Source organism: Polypterus senegalus, chromosome 7 (assembly GCF_016835505.1).
Source record: "Polypterus senegalus isolate Bchr_013 chromosome 7, ASM1683550v1, whole genome shotgun sequence".
NCBI classification, from domain to species: Eukaryota; Metazoa; Chordata; class Cladistia; order Polypteriformes; family Polypteridae; genus Polypterus; species Polypterus senegalus.
The window spans coordinates 49,017,484-49,034,694 of record NC_053160.1 but is presented as its reverse complement, the minus strand read 5'-3'; positions in this window follow the sequence as shown (position 1 = coordinate 49,034,694).

Here is a 17,211-nt window from a genome sequence, read left to right as displayed (position 1 = left end):
CCTCGCAGTAAGGAGACCTGGGTTCACTTCCCTGGTCCTCCCTGCGTGGAGTCTGCATGTTCTCCCCGTGTCTGCGTGAGTTTCCTCCCACAGTCCAAAGACATGCAGGTTTGGTGCATTGGCGATCCTAAATTGTCCCTAGTGTGTGCTTGGTGTGTGTACATGCCCTGCGGTGGGCTGAAGCCCTGCCCGGGATTTGTTCCTGCCTTGCGCCCTGTGTTGGCTGGGATTGGCTCCAGCAGACCCCATGACCCTGTAGTTAGGATATAGCGGGTTGGATAATGACTGACTTTTTGGTTTAGTTATAATTCTTATAATCCAGTAAGTAAAACTAGATTTAATTTTAGGATTTAAACACTTTTCACTTGGCTTAAATATCATTTTTTGCAGTGTAAAGGATGGCATTTTAAATAACTTTGTCTTTTTTTCCTGCTGCACCCACCTATAAATATGACCCAAATTAAATAAAGGCTGTCCTGTGAACAATATATTCAGTGTTTTTTTGATTGTAAACGGTAATGTAAATGAAAAAAGATTTCTTAAAAGACACCTGACAGACACTCATGATGACAGTCCTCCCACCTAAGGATTACTATATAGATGAAACTCTTTCAAGCACCAGCATTACAAAGACATGCAGTTGTAAATTGGCCAGTGTGGCCAAGCACGAGTCTACATCTGAGGGTACACAATGATGAACTGTTGTCTCATTCAGTTGTTGCTTTCATGCCTATTGCCCTATCTGCTGGAAACGTCTCCAGCTCCCTACAGCTGTAACCAGGATAAACATGTACAGGAAATGGCAGAATTAATAACACAAATAGATGGTATACTGTAGTGGGCAATACTGCTGTGGTACAGTCCATGAGTCCTGGGCTCAAACTCTAGTCAGATCACTTCCCTATGTACCCCAGCTCCTTGATACATCCCAAAGACATTCAAGTTTTGTTGGTTGAAAACTCTCAATTGGTTCACTCTGAAAGTGATCCAGAATTGGCGCCTGCTGTTGCTGTGTTGCACAACTTATACGTCCTGGCTTTTTATTTGTAATATGGCCAATGAGCCCCAGTGTGGCATTCTTTTTTCCACCACCATCTCCAGTGTCATTCCAAGTCTATGTCACACTTTAGAGAAACATTTCATTTAAACACCTTTAACACTAGATATTCCTTTCATAGGAACAATTTGTACATCCATTTAAGCTTTTAAGCTAGTTCACTTTGCTTTATTTGAGATCTTTCGAAATGTACATAATAAATAAATGAATAACATGAAAGGATGACATGGTGACACAGTGGTAATGCACCTGCCTAACCTCAAGGAGTCTGGGGTTCCTGTCTTGGGTGCTCCCTGTGTTTTTATGGTTGGTCTCCATGTGCTCCAGTTTTCTGCCACAGTCCCATGTCATGGAGGTTAGGTCAATTAGCTAGAGGTATGTGTGTGTGTTCATCCCGCAATAGATGAGCTCCCTGCCCAAGGATTCTTCCGGCCTTGTGCCCTCTGCTTTCTGGGATAGGCTCCAGCTTCTTTGACACTCAACTTTGGATAAGAGGGTTAAGGTAACAGATTGATGACACAAAAGTCACAACAACTTCTTTTGATTTAGGAGTTTTGACAGGTGTAGAAGATATCTCTGCACATACCTTGCATTTATGATTTCATTTTAAGACATTTATCACTTTTTACTGTTATTTTAATGACATAATTGTACCACCACTTTGTGGTTTGCGCTGGGTCACATCTATCACTCTTGGATTTTGAGTTTAAATCATTCTTTAGCTATGGAGGACAAAATTAAATAAATAAACTTCAGCTGAGTCAATAGAACACTTTACAGCTCTGATCAGTGGCAAAGTTGTTTGAAAAAGTAGCTGCGGATATGCACCTGACTTTATACTTGTTAAGCAATGGTCAAATACTCAGTTCAAAGTATTAGTTGGCACTGCTTTGGGCATTTCATGTCAAAGTACCTACACTAATACAGCCGTTGCAGCTTACCATATATCAAACTGGCTCATTCGCCTTGTGATCGTCTTCCCCGATACACCATATAGATCTGTAATCTGTCGTACTTTTAAACCGCATAACAGAAGGTGGTGTATTGACTCAGCTGGAATGTCAAAGGATGGACGTCCAGAGCAGGGAACTGCGTCACCTGAACTGGAGTGTAGTATAGTCTGTTCCACCAGTTCTTCAATATTTTCAAAAATAGTTTCATCTATATTGGAGTCTAAAAGGGCTGCCAACATTGTAATTTCTTCCGATAAATCTCCAATTCTCTCTCTGAAATACATAATATCTTTGGCAGAATCCATTTCCTAGGCAGTAGTGAGCATTTTTCTAATTAATTCTTGTGCTATCGATTCACCAATCAATATCTAGAGGGTGTGTTAGAGCCCACCCTCTCAACTTTGACAAGTGAAAGTGACAGTTTTATTTCAAGTCATATTTGATGACGGTTTGGAGGAATGTTACGGACAAAATTAATTAAATAAATAAGCAACAAAAAACATATTTTGTGACACATTTATTTATTTATGCTCTCATTTCATGACACATTTATTTATTTATGCTCACATTTCACAGTACTTTTATTTATTTGTTTCATTTATTTATTTATTTAATTTTGTCCGAAATATTCCTCCATATTTAGCAAGGGTTACCAATGTCATTGTGAAAATGAATAAGAGGTAACGTAATTGTGTCCCACCTATTTAAGACGGCAACACACTAGCTGCACTGTCCACATTTCTTTAAACAAACCTTTTCCTGTGTTAGCTAGAGCAAAAATCTATTTAGAGAGTCAGGACTTTGCATGATTTTCTACTATAAGTTTGCTTTCCATTTTAATTTTTGTTTTTCTCCTCATTTCAATTTTTGCTGACGTTTTCCTGTATTTTTGTCCATGACTTGCCAGACTGTCTGCTGATTATTTGTTTTCATTTTTCCCTGTCACATCCAACCTGGCACAGCACATATATGATTGCTAGTTAATTTGCTTTTAAACTGTGCTTGATGGAGATTTAATTACCAGACCATGAAAATCCACTAGGGTGGTGTCAGAAGTGGGATGAAATACTGTAGCAATAAAGGCTGAATGTGTACCAGAACAAGAGTTTCCAATGGCCAAGTGTACTCCTGCCAGAGACAGATAATTGCACAATGCAAACCATAATGCAAAGCAAGAAGTCTTCATCAAGAAGCAGAAATCTTCCCACCTGTGAGAAGAACACACTGGATCATGTTTACTGCGCGCCACCCCCACTGCGGACAATCAGACCACGTCTCTCTGTTCCTGTACCCAGCCTACAGACAAAGGCTCAAACAAACAAACCCTATCATTAAGCAAGTTAAACTTTGGACCCCAGAGACTGAGAGCACCCTGCAGGACTGTTTTGCTCAGACTAGCGTTGCAGCCACTCTAGAGGACTCTTCTATCAGCATACAGGACTATGCTGAGTATGTGACTGGGTACATTAGCACCTGTATTGACAACATCGTGCCCACAATACCAGTCAGGAAGTTCCCCAACCAGAAGCCCTGGATAAACAGTCAGGTATGCCACATGCTGCGTGGCCGCTCTCTTGCATTTAGATCAGGCACTGAGATGGAGTACAAAGCTGTGAAGTACGGACTAAGAAAAGCCATCACAGCAGCCAAGAGGCAGTACAGAGAGAAGCTGGAGGTCTTTTCCTATATGTGGTTTAGACCGTACGTGCAGCTCTGGTGCTACTGACTTTGTGCCAGTAATGTGGCCAATAAACACCAGAGTGGGAGTGAATATGAATTTTCTTTTCAATGAACAATAATACTACAGTGTGATAGCTTATTCCCTGCTAGGTTTCCCCTAAAAAAATTAAATAAATGCTTCAAAAATCATAATGTTAAATAAGCTTTTCTATTATTGTTCTCCTCTTATATTTTTACCTGGACTTTTCACCTATCCATCAATTTATTTCACCCTCTTCATTGAAATTCTGTAGGACAGTCATCTGTTCATCAGCTCTGGATGGTTCTTATCCAACACATTTCTTCATCAGATTCTCCCCCAAGTATTCCTGACTCATTCTCTAAAATAAACACTTCTGGTGTAAGATATCAACTGCCATACCCAAAATGTTTTTGAAATTGTGTTTTCATGTCACCATCTCAGCTGACAATTCAGTAGTAATCACCAGAGGTGGCCTTAGGGGTGTGCGAGGCCTAGGGCTGACCAACCCCATGTGGGGCCAGTTAAGTCAAATGCTGTTTCTGTTTGTGTGGACTGTATAAACTTGTGCGCAAATTTAATAAAAATAATGATTTCTCATTACAGTATTCAGCTAAACTTTTGCAAGATTACACACCAACTTTATCAAAATATAACAATATAATCTACTAAATAAGTGCAATTCATAATTCCTGACAATATCACAACAGTGCAAAATGTGATGTGGTGTCTTGCGGAAATTAGCAGGGCTTCTTCTAGAAAAGTACCCAAATTGCAAGTACACTCTGAGTCTTGATATGCAGGATGTCATAGTCATAACTCCCGTTGATGTCATGTCAGCCGGTTATCATTAGCGATACATTTTTTTGCACATTAATATTCGGACTATGGAATGTGTTCCAAGATGTACATGTACTGAATTTGACCTTGAAGAGGGCTATTAAAAGGGTTCCTCTTAGAAGCATCTTAAATATATATATATTGGAAAATATAACTTGACAAATCCACTTGAATGAGACATGCAGACTTCAAAACCGGAGCCCCCTTAGGCACAGGGCCTTGGGTGGTCACCCCACTTGCCACCCCCAAACGCCACTCTTGGTAATCACAGACCTTAAGGGGCCTGTGAACTTACCAGTTTGAAATTATCTTCTGTATTTCCAGACCAGGCTTAAAAGTGATAATCTGAGTAAATACAAACCCATCTGTAATTAACATTTTCTTAACCAAATTCATCAAGTTTGATATGGAATCTCATCTTAATAACTATTTAAGGTCCAATAGTTTGCTGGATTTATTTCAGTCCTGCTTGAGGGTAAAAGTACTGCTTTAATGATTTACATATTGCAGCAGAGTCGGAGATCTTGGCTCTTTAAATGGGTTAGACCTCAACGCAGGATGTGGTGCTGTTGACCACACTATATTTCTGTCAAGGTTTGAGAGCAAACTGAATGGCTGCAGTACTGCTCTTCAATGGTTCAGATCCTGCTGCAGTGGCAAGAGGATCCTGCATTCATAGCAACGCTCCATCAACAGCAAATATTATGATACAAATATAAGAGATCAATAAAACTAGGCATATTATTGCATACATTTGAATTAATGTTAATTTGAGTAGTTCTGTTATTTTGTATATAAGATGTTCTCCTGATAGCTTTTTCCCCTAACAATTTATAGGGAAAAAAAGTTTTTTCTCCTAAAAATGTTTAAAAGGTAATGCTATTGTGTGGGGAAAGGAGTTTAAAAGGAAGAGGAAAGAGTGTGGGAGATGTTGGGGAGAAGAGGTAAGAGGTTGAGACTGAAAGTACCCTACGCAACATTGACTGCTTTTTAAAACAGTAAGGTACCAAGGAGAAGAGACGCCTGTCTAGATTTTGTGCTTAGTAAAAATTGGGAGAGCATTGAAGGGGTAGAGGTGATTGAAATATTAGGATCTGCTGACGATATTTCAATACATTTCACAGTATTTTGGTAGAGCTCATATTAATACAAAACAAACAATTTAACTTTAATAGGCAAATCTTCAACAGATGCAGCAAAGTCTAAAAAAGATAAAATGAGATAAATGTTTAAGTGTAGAGTCAGATGAGAAGCAATAAAGCAGGTTTAAAAGCATTTTATGTCAAATACAGGATACGTTCATCCCAAAATTTTGAAGCAGAAACAAATTATAGAGAACTCTGCAGTGGATAAATAAGGATGAAAAAAGAAGCTGTACATAAATAAAACAGTTGTATAAGAAACATAAGGCAGATAATTCTAGTACAAACCTTAGGGGTTATGAAAGCATGAGAGCAATGGTTGAAAAAGGATGTAAGGAAAGGCAATTAGAGAGATAAATTTCAAATAAGATATAACTTGATCCAAAGATATACTTTCATTATTTTGGTAGTAAAAGCACAGTTCAGAAAAAGGTGAAGAGTATCAGGAACAGTAAGGGCAAACTAAATCATACAGACAGGGAAATAGTGAATGCTCTAAATTCACATTTTTCTGAGGCTTTCATGTGTGAAGAAGTGGATAACCTCTGAATGGTTACAGGAACTTTCAAAGAGATACATAGTGAGTTGGAAATTGTAGAGTAACATGGGGCTTAAACAAGTCACTGGGACCAGATAACATTTATCCTAGAGTGCTTAAGGAGGTTAATGAGTGCATATACAGTATAAATTCATTATGCATATTTTTAAAAATTACTGCACACTGGGGAATTTCCTAAAGAGTGGTAGCTAGCAAATGTAATGCCCTTACATAAAAAAAGGTGATCGAGTTAATCCAAGTAAGCAAAGGCCAGTAAGCTTACCATGGGTAAATTAATGAAAGCAATTACTGATGGAAAGGTCAGTCAGGCCTCACATGTCAAGAAAAGGTTTATTAGTGAGTGGTCAGCATGTCTTTTGTAGAAGCAACATAAGTATACAATAAGAGAGATGCATATGATTTGGCTTATCATGGTTTTCAGAAGGCTTTTGATAAGGTCCCTCAGGAGAGTTTACTAACCAAAATAAAAGAAGTTGGACTTCAGGGCATAGACTGGTGCAAAACTGGCTTAAACACCAGAAGCAAATGTTTACATAATTAGGTGATGTTAGAAGTGGTGTTTCTCCGGGATCAGTGATGGAGCCCTTGCTATTTTCAATATACATAACAAATTTTGGACAAGAATATAATAAATAAGACAGTTCCGTTTACAGATAATGCCAAACTAGGTGGAAGGGCAGATAATAAGGAATTACCTAAACTGATTGGTGTGTGGCATGGACACGCTTCTGGTCAATAAAATGTAACATAAATATAAGATTTGATTACACAATGAGAGTTTTGAAACATCAAAGTACATCTTATGAGAAGAACCTAGGAGTCACAGTGTCTCTTCACTTTTACACAGAAGTCATTAAGAAGATCAACAGAATGGTGTAAGAAGTATAAGCCAAGAGATGTTATGATTAGGCTGTTTAACATATTTGTAAGGCGTCATCTGGAGAATTGCATGCTGTTTTCGTAGAAGAATAATTTTAGGGTAACATAGCTTTCATCTTAAAGAACTAGCATAAAGGATTAATAAATATCAGAAACATTTGCTAGCATATCAAGGAACCAGATAAAGGTCACGTGAACAACAAAATGTTCTTAAAGATGACTAAGAAGTAAGCAGATGTCCTGTAAAACAACCCGAATAGACAGCTGTTATATGCACAGAAATTTCAAGGGTGGTGGCTCAACTCAAAGGTATAAAAAGAACCAGAATATAATAGACTTCTATTTTATATAAGCCATTTGGGTGTAAACCAACGAACCAACCAAAGTAAATGTATGCATTGACTGACACTATATGTAAATTCAATAGTTTATAAAATAAACCTCAATTCTTTGCCTGATCATTCTAACCATGCTGTAACAGATTGCTTTTGAAGAATGCTCCCTCAAAGGCATTTGCCAAGGAGTAATTAAAAGATACCATGAAGAGCTTTTCTCCTGCCTGATAACTGAGTTGTTGTGTTTGAAGATGTTTCTTTCTTTATTAAGATGTTAAATTTCTACCACATTTTGGTCACCATAATATAAAAAACAAATACCAGTGGTAGAGAATTTTTTAGGGATGAATGATTAGGCCAATTCCACGACTGCAAGGTATGAGCTATGAAGAAGAGTGAAAGAGCCAAATCTTTTCAGTTCATGCAAAGGTATGTTAAGAATTGTCACGATTTTATAATGAATAAAAATGATAATTAATTACATTTATAAAGCACTTTGCTAACTTACTCAAAGTACCTTAAATACTTTACATAGGCATTGGGGAACCACTTCAGCCACCATTAATGTGGATTATGCAGCAGCAGCGATTTATGTGCCAATACACTCACCACACATTAGCTATTATATGGTGAAGAGGTGAGAGATAGTTACCTAATAAGGAACAGAGGATGACCAGGCCATGGTGGGCAATTTAAACAGGACATCGAGAACCCCCTTACTCTTTTCAAAAGTATTTTAATGACCACAGAAAGTTAGGACCTCAGTTTTATGTCTGATCCAAAAGATGGCTCCAATTTTTACATCACAGTGTCTCTGTAACTGCACTGGGACATTTGGATCCACACACATACCATAGGGTAAGTGCCACCTGATGGTGACACCAACACATTTATTCCAGTTGATGTTCTCCCATCCAAGTACTGTCCAGGGCCCAGCATGCTTAATGTAAGAGGATTACCTGTTCTGAAGTGCAGGTGTTATGGTTCCTGGCTAGTCAGTTAGGTGTTTATAATTAGGAATGGAATTAGTATAGTGGATCCTAGCTGTTATTTTAAAACAAATTCTTGATCAGAAACACAGATGGAGACATTTGAAGGGTAGATTGTGCACAGACATTAAAAGGTTTTTCTTAACACAGAGAACTTTGATACATGGAATAAGTTACTAAATGGGCTAGTAGATAGTAGTACATCGGGGACTTTCAAAACTCAGTGTGATGCAGAACAGAACTGGTTTGGTGGGCTGAATGGCCTGTTCTAGCCAAAATTGTTCTAAATGTGTGAAAGTCGAGATACCTCATTTAAATTTTGAATGTATGTGTGTATTTATGATTAGTGTAATATTTCTTGTATTTGTCTTTTTTTAGTGATTTTTATTGAATTTTATATTGCTGCTTTTAATGTTCTCAGCAGAATATTTATGTTCCTAGGATAACACTACATCACTATCATTACGAATGTATGGCTATACCACCAAGTCAGCAAAACCAAGGCTGTTCATAAACTTCAGGAAGGAGGCAGACTATACTTCTTCTATAATATATCAGAGGGGATGATCTGCAGAGGATTACATTTCTTGAAGTCATCATCATTGACAACTGGAATTGTGCAAAACACATCTTGGTTATTGTCAAGAAGTCTCTTTACTGCCTCAGAGGTCTGAGGGAAGCCTGGATATCTCCATCCATGCCCACCAACGTCTTCATCATCAAAGTGCACAGTGAAAGCTATTGTAAATGGCTCTACAACATCTTGGTTCAGGTTCAGGACCTGCTTAGCACAGCAGTGGAAGGTACTACAGAAGTTTGTAAAGTCGGCAGAAAATATTAGTGGCACACACCTGCCTTCTGTCCAGGACATATATATATATATATATATATATATATATATATATATATATATATATATATATATATATATATATATATATATATATATATATCACATGCCACCTTACAAAGTATTATTAAAAACTTCAACCTTCCTGAACAGTCACTATTCGCCCTTCTCTGTTCTGGTAAATAACACAGAACCATTAGCTCTTGCACCATTGTATTCAGGGACAGTTTTTCTCCTTAGGTCATTAGACTACAAAACTACCACACATCCTCAAAACAGTTTATGCTACATTTTGATTCTGGATCATCAAAACAACAAAACTTTGATTTTAGTTGAATCATGACATCCTCATTGTCGTTAGAATTGAATTACTTTCACTATTTTGTGGGAAACATTGCATTCTGATTACATGACAATAAATATAAACTTAAACTAATCAAGTTAGATGAGAAAAAATAAGTTATTATATGCCTTATATAAATCATGTCTTACATAATAGTCAGTTTCTTAAAAAAAAAAAAGGTTATGCTTTAGTTCCTAAAAAAATCATACACCCACGCAAATTATACAGTTATGTTTTCAGAAGAGCATAACTTGTTACACAAATAAGTAAACAAACAACGCTCACTTATAACAAGAGGTTTTAAATTAGTACTCTGGTGACCATAAAATTACAAGGGAACACAATAATGCTATAACACTATATAAACCGAAATTATAAACTGTGGCTTTAAAACTGCAGCAGTTCTCAAATTAGCTCTTCCTAAACTGCTGGATACCTTTCTGCTAATTTATTCCATTTCTTTTCCCTTTTATGATGGTTACTGTGGGAAGAAAAGTTCTTAAAAATAATATGGTACACAATTTGGGATGCTTCTAAGTAAAAATGCACAGTGTGCACATGTCATAAATTATGAAATGCAAGTTTTGTTTTTTTAATTGAAATATCGAAACTATCATCTGAATATTTAAAAAAATGATTTTGGCTCAAAGCAAACATATCAGGAAACCAAAGAATGAAAACCAAAAGCAAAGCTCAGCAGACTTTGTAATTAGCCTGGTATAAGGCCATCGGAATTTCATGAATGCAATGACTTTTTATATTTTCTAAGGAAGCATTTCTGGTCTGTACTCACTCCATTACACAACAATTTTCGTGGTCACCAGTACTGTATGAACACCTGGCAGGTACTTAGTGAGCCTAAAGTACAGTTTAAGAGGTTTAGGTTGAAGTAACTGATGGCAACGTTCATGAGAATTAAGAGGTCATAAGAATTTATAAAAGTAGAAATGACATTCATCTATCCAATCGTCCATTTTGAACCTACTTAATCAAGTTCAGGTGCCACAGAAATACAAATTTTAATAACTGTGGTTAATTTAGTGCCATGTTCCTTAAACATATACTATAGTACATATAATATTCTTGTGAACAGGTTTTGTGAGTTTCTACTTTCTTTCTGTATTGTCTTTACTTTATTAATAGGATCTTTCTTGTTGTTATTCATTTTTTTTACTGTAGTTTTGTTTAGATCACTGCTATGGTAGTGTTTTTTTTTTCATATAATTATGGTAACCACCATTTTATATATAAATGTCTATGCGTGGAAGTGTGTGTCTGTCTGTCCGGCCCAGAAGTGAGAGGTGGAGTCAGGGTAAGGGCTCCACCTCCAAAGAAACAGAAATTCGCTTTGCCGCTAATATACAAGTGAGGCCAGCACATCGGCAAAATGAAACCTCTAAAGAAAGACACACTTGCTTAGCCGCTAATGCACAAGCGATGCGACCGTGTCTGCAAAGATTTCAATAGTTCCTAGGTCCCTGGGCTTTTTACAGCACGGGCGTACACAGTTAGTCATTATACAGGTGCCGGTCATAAAATTAGAATATCATGACAAAGTTGATTTATTTCAGTAATTCCATTCAAAAAGTAAAACTTGTATATTAGATTCATTTATTACACACAGACTGATGTATTTCAAATGTTTATTTTTTTTAATTTTGATGATTATAACTGACAACTAATGAAAGTCCCAAATTCAGTATCTCGGAAAATTAGAATATTGTGAAAAGGTTCAATATTGAAAACACCTGGTGCCACACTCTAATCAGCTAATTAACTCCAAACACCTGCAAAAGCCTTTAAATGGTCTCTCAGTCTAGTTCTGTAGGCCACACAATCATGGGAAAGACTGCTGACTTGACAGTTGTCCAAAAGACGACCATTGACACCTTGCACAAGAAGGGCAAGAAACAAAAGGTCATAGCTAAAGAGGCTGGCTGTTCACAGAGCTCTGTGTCCAAGCACATTAATAGAGAGGCGAAGGGAAGGACAAGATGTGGTAGAAAAAAGTGTAAAAGCAATAGGGATAACCGCACCCTGGAGAGGATTGTGAAACAAAACCCATTCAAAACTGTGGGGGAGATTCACAAAGAGTGGACTGCAGCTGGAGTCAGTGCTTCAAGAACCACCACGCACAGACGTATGCAAGACATGTGTTTCAGCTGTCGCATTCCTTGTGTCAAGCCGTTCTCTTGAACAAGAAACAGCGTCAGAAGTGTCTCAACTGGGTCCCAACAATTCAGAAGAGCTGAAAGCCACTATCAGAGCAACATGGGCTCTCATGACACCTGAGCAGTGCCACAGACTGATCGACTCCATGCCACGCCACATTGCTGCGGTAATCCAGGCCAAAGGAGTCCCAACTAAATATTGAGTGCTGTACATGCTCATACTTTTCATGTTCATACCTTTCAGTTGGCCAACATTTCTAAAAATCCTTTTTTTGCATTGGTCTTAATTTATGTTCTAATTTTCCGAGATACTGAATTTGGGACTTTCATTAGTTGTCAGTTATAATCATCAAAATTAAAAGAAATAAACATTTGAAATACATCAGGCTGTGTGTAATGAATGAATCTAATATACAAGTTTCGCTTTTTGAATGGAATTACTGAAATAAATCAACTTTGTCATGATATTCTAATTTTATGACCGGCACCTGTATATTCTCATTGCTGTGGGATTGTGAGTCAAAAAAGACAATGTCCACCCTACATGTGACTAGTGAAGAGCAGAACTATTTTCATGACACTGAATTTGTAGTGAAACTCAGTGGTTCACTTTGCAAAAAAATTCACCAAACAAATTCAGTGAATTTCGTACCATTCCCACAAGAAAAAAGGAGTACGTCTTCTACTTCTACTTCTTCTGAGCACAGAGCGGATCAGCAAGCAGAAGCACAGAGCAGCAGCATCTCCCACAGGCACGTAGCCCTTCGCAAGCACCCAAGCAAGTTCACCTGAGGTAAAGCCGGCAGCTGACCAGTAGCAATAGCCGGCAGTGAGAAATTAAAGCCGATCGCTCAGCGGGTGGTGGAAACTTAAAGCCGACGGTCTCTTTGTGATTCAGCTGAACACGGAAAGCGCCGAAGCACCTATAAAAACGAATCCAAAATGTAGTCCCCCGGCACCCAGGTCACCAATTCGGACCCAGAACAGATTCTCAGCTCTCCGCAGTGCGCCTGTGGAAACTGAGAATAATAAAGTGCTCATAATTGGCGATTCCATAGTGCGGAATGTTGGAATTCCAAACTATGTTAAACCAGCAGTTAATGTTAAGTGCCTCGCAGAAGCCAAGATTTCTGGCATAGAGGCTGCATTGGACTGTGTCGCCGACAATGAAGTATCTACCTTATTGCTGCATGTCGGCACTAATGATATTTATTTACAGCAATCTGAGGTATTAAAGCGAAACTTCATCTCTATGCTCCAAAGCTAAAAGAAAATGTCGTAATTTAATTGTATCTGGTCCCTTACCAAGATTATATAGAGGGGATGTGATTTATAGCAGATTGCATTCCCTTCACTGCTGGCTAGAAACCTGGTGTGCAAATAAAAGCATAGCGTTTGTGAACAATTGGGATGATTTTTGGGAAAGGCCTGGATTTTTCAGAAGAGATGGTCTTCATCCTAACTGGAGGGGATCTTATGTATTATCCCAAAATATGGCAGCAAAACTGCCTGGTTGACTGATTAGAGCACCATCCAGGCCACAGTCATGTGATCTTAAATCACAGGCTGTTGTTCATCCCACCTGTTATTTTCCTGAAGCTGTTACCCATAATCCCTGTTGTGGGGCATCCAGTAAATTTAGTCTTGATACAAACCATAAATTAATTGATAACCAAAAATAAGGTGTATAATTAGACCAAGGGATAAAACCAGACACTCCACCAGGGGCATCTGTAATAGAAATTTAATTCAAATTAAAACAAAAATATATCAGCAGTTCAGAAAGAACCATGCAGTTTTAAATGCTGTTTATTGAACATTCGCTCTCTTGGCACTAAAGCTGTTTTGGTAAATGATATATATTAAGTACAAAATCTGATCTGTGTCTTCTTACTGAAACCTGGCTTAGTAAATGTGACACTGTTCCCTAGCTGAGGCGTCACCAGATGGATACTCGTTCCTTCATAAGTCTAGAGATTCTGGTCGAGGAGGAGGCCTTGGAATAATTCATTGTAACAAAATGCAAATCACTCCTAAAAATTTAGGCAACTTTACATCCTTTGAGGCATTCATTTTAAATATTAAAACAGATTCCAACACAATTATAGTGCTAGTCTACAGACCACCAGGGCCATATTCATTGTTCATGACTGAATTTAGCAACCTTCTGTCTGATTTGGCTATAAATTATGATCACGTAGTTCTGATGGGGATTTTAATGTACACATTGATGTGGAAACTGACACTTTTAGCAAATGTTTTACTTATTTGTTAAATTCAGTAGGATTTTGTCAGATTGTCAAAGGTCCAACTCATAATCATAACCACACATTAGATTTAATTATAACTTACAAAGTTGAAATTCAAAATTTAAATATTACTCCATTAAATGTAGTTATTTCCGATCACTTCTTAATTACATTTGATTTAGTTCTGCCCATGCCAAGCACTCACAGATTAAAACAAAGACAGTGCGACATCTAGATTGTAATTCTGCTTCAAAATTTATAGATACCTTGAGTAAGTCGAGTGTAATTGTGGAAAACCATTTAGATCAGTTAACATCAAATGTAAACGTGGAAAACAATTTAGATCAGCTAACATCACATTATAATGTGACCTTGAGAGATGCTCTGGACACAGTGGATCCCCTAAAACAAAAGTGATCAAAGCACATAGAAACTCTCCCTGGTTTAATGAAAACACTCGAGCTCTTAAATTAGAGTGTCGAAAACTGGAGCGCAGATGGAGAACAACAAAGCTACATGTCTTTCAAATTGCATGGACAGAGAGTGTTAATAAATATAAAAAGCCCTCTTTAAAGCTCGCTCAGAATACTATTCTACATTAATAGATAGCAATAATAAAAATCCTAGGGTACTTTAGAGCAGTGGCTAAATTAACAAATGGGAATTCAGATCAACAGTGCAAAATACCAACAGATATTAGCAGTACAGACTTTATGAACTTCTTCAATGAGAAAATTAAAAATATAAGATCCCAGATCTCAGCATCACAGTACAAACCAAATACTAGCTTAGCAGACCCTGCTCACATTGCATTCAGCACTTTAATAATTTTAATCCTGTAACTGAGCAGGAAGTCTTAACTTTAATTACTAAAATGAAGCCCACTACTTGTTCCCTAGATCCAGTGCCAACAAAACTAGTAATAAGTGCAATGGATGTTCTTGCAGCCTATTCTAACCATTATCAATAGTTCATTACTGCATGGCACAGTACCTGATGCACTAAAAGTGTCAGTCATTAAACCTTTACTTAAAAAGTCAGACCTAGACCCACACATACTAAATAACTATAGGCCTATTTCAAATTTACCATTTCTCTCTAAAATACTAGAAAAGTAGTCGCCAGTCAGCTTCAGTCACACCTTACACATTACAATTTATTTGAGAAATTCCAGTCTGGCTTTCACACTGGTCATAGTACAGAAACGCACTAACGGGTTGTAAATGACATTCTGATATCCTCTGATGAAGGAAACTCCACTGTAATTATGTTGTTGGACTTAAGTGCAGCATTTGACACCATTGACCATTCTATTTTACTGCACAGGCTAGAAAACGATGTTGGGCTTACAGGCCCGTGCTGCTTGGTTCAGTTCTTATTTATCAAATCGATTCCATATGTACAGAAATGTGCTGACAGTACTCCATCATTATACACAGAAGTTCAATATGGTGTCCGCAGGGCTCAGTACTGGGACCTTTACTGTTTTCACTTTACATGCTTCCACTGGGATCTCTCATTAGGAAACATAATGTTAATTTTCACTGTATGCAGATGACACCCAGTTATACCTTTCATTTAAATCAAATGAAGTTTCTCCGATGTTGTCTTTAATTAGTTGTGTTAGTGAATTAAAGGAATGGATGAATGAGAACTACTTGTCTTTAAATACAGATAAAACAGAGATGTTAATTGTTGGAGGGAATGACGCTGATCACAGCAATATTTTGTCATCATTTAACTCAGTTGGAATCCCAATTAATTTTACTGAATCAGCCCGCAATCTAGGAGTTATCTTTGACTCTAGCATGTCATTTAAAGCACATATTACAAAGTTGTCCAAAACATGTTTTTCCATCTTAAAAATGTTAGGAAATTAAGGCGCTTTCTAAATAAACAGGATTGTGAGAAATTAATTCATGCATTTATCTCTAGTAGGATTGACTACTGCAATGCGGTGTTCACTGGCTGTTCAAAACTGTTCTCTATACAGCCTCCAGTTAATCCAAAATGGCTGCAAGAATTATTACAAGAACAAGAAAATATGAACACATAACTCCAGTTCTTAAATCTTACACTGGCTCCCAGTTAAGTTTAGGGCAGATTTCAAAATCCTCCTTTTAACATATAAAGCATTAAATGGCCAAGGTCCGCTTACTTGTCTGAACTTATCATGACTTACAAACCTGAGCCACATTAAGATCTCAAGATGCCGGTCTGCTTAGGATTCCAAGGATTAATAAAATAACAGTGGGAGGTCGAGCTTTTAGTTACAGGGCCCCTAAACTGTGGAATGGTCTTCCTGCTTCCATAAGAGATGCCCCCTCGGTCTCAGCCTTTAAATCCCGGCTGAAGACTCACTACTTCAGTTTAGCATATCCTGACTAGAGCTGCTGATTAACTGTACATACTGCATCTCTGTTGTCAGTCATTAACACTAAAACATAAGTAACATGATAATTATAATTGAATACTAACCCTCACCTATTCTGTTTCTTTCTCGGTACCCAAATGTGGCATTGGTGCCACGGCCCACCTGCCAAGTTGTTTGCCTGCCTATGGTAAAGTCATCCCTGATGGAGGATCACAGGAATCATGGGAAAGAGGGTCCTTTCATCTGGAGCAGCACGTTTCAGCCGTGGCATGGCCAAATGGGGAGGCAGCTAGATGGATGAGGTCTCCAGGACTCTAAAAATATCCAAACCTATTATGTCATATCATCTACTGTTAAACTGTCCATACTTCTAAAATTTTTATTTTATGCTGTATTAAGGAATTGTTCTGTTCTGTGTATTGTATTGTATTGACCCCCTACTTTTGACACCCACTGCACGCCCAACCTACCTGGAAAGGGGTCTCTCTTTGAACTGCCTTTCCCAGGTTTCTTCCATTTTCCCTACAAGGTTTTTTGGGAGTTTTTCCTTGTCTTCTCAGAGAGTCAAGGTTGGGGGGCTGTCAAGAGGCAGGGCCTGTTAAAGCCCATTGCGGCACTTCCTGTGTGATTTTGGGCTATACAAAAATAAATTGTATTGTATTGTATTATTTAGTATTTAAATAAAAACTTCTAGTAAAAGAAAAATCACCTGGGGCCTCATACATAAACGATGCATACACACAGAATTGTTGCGTAAGAATGTTTCCACGT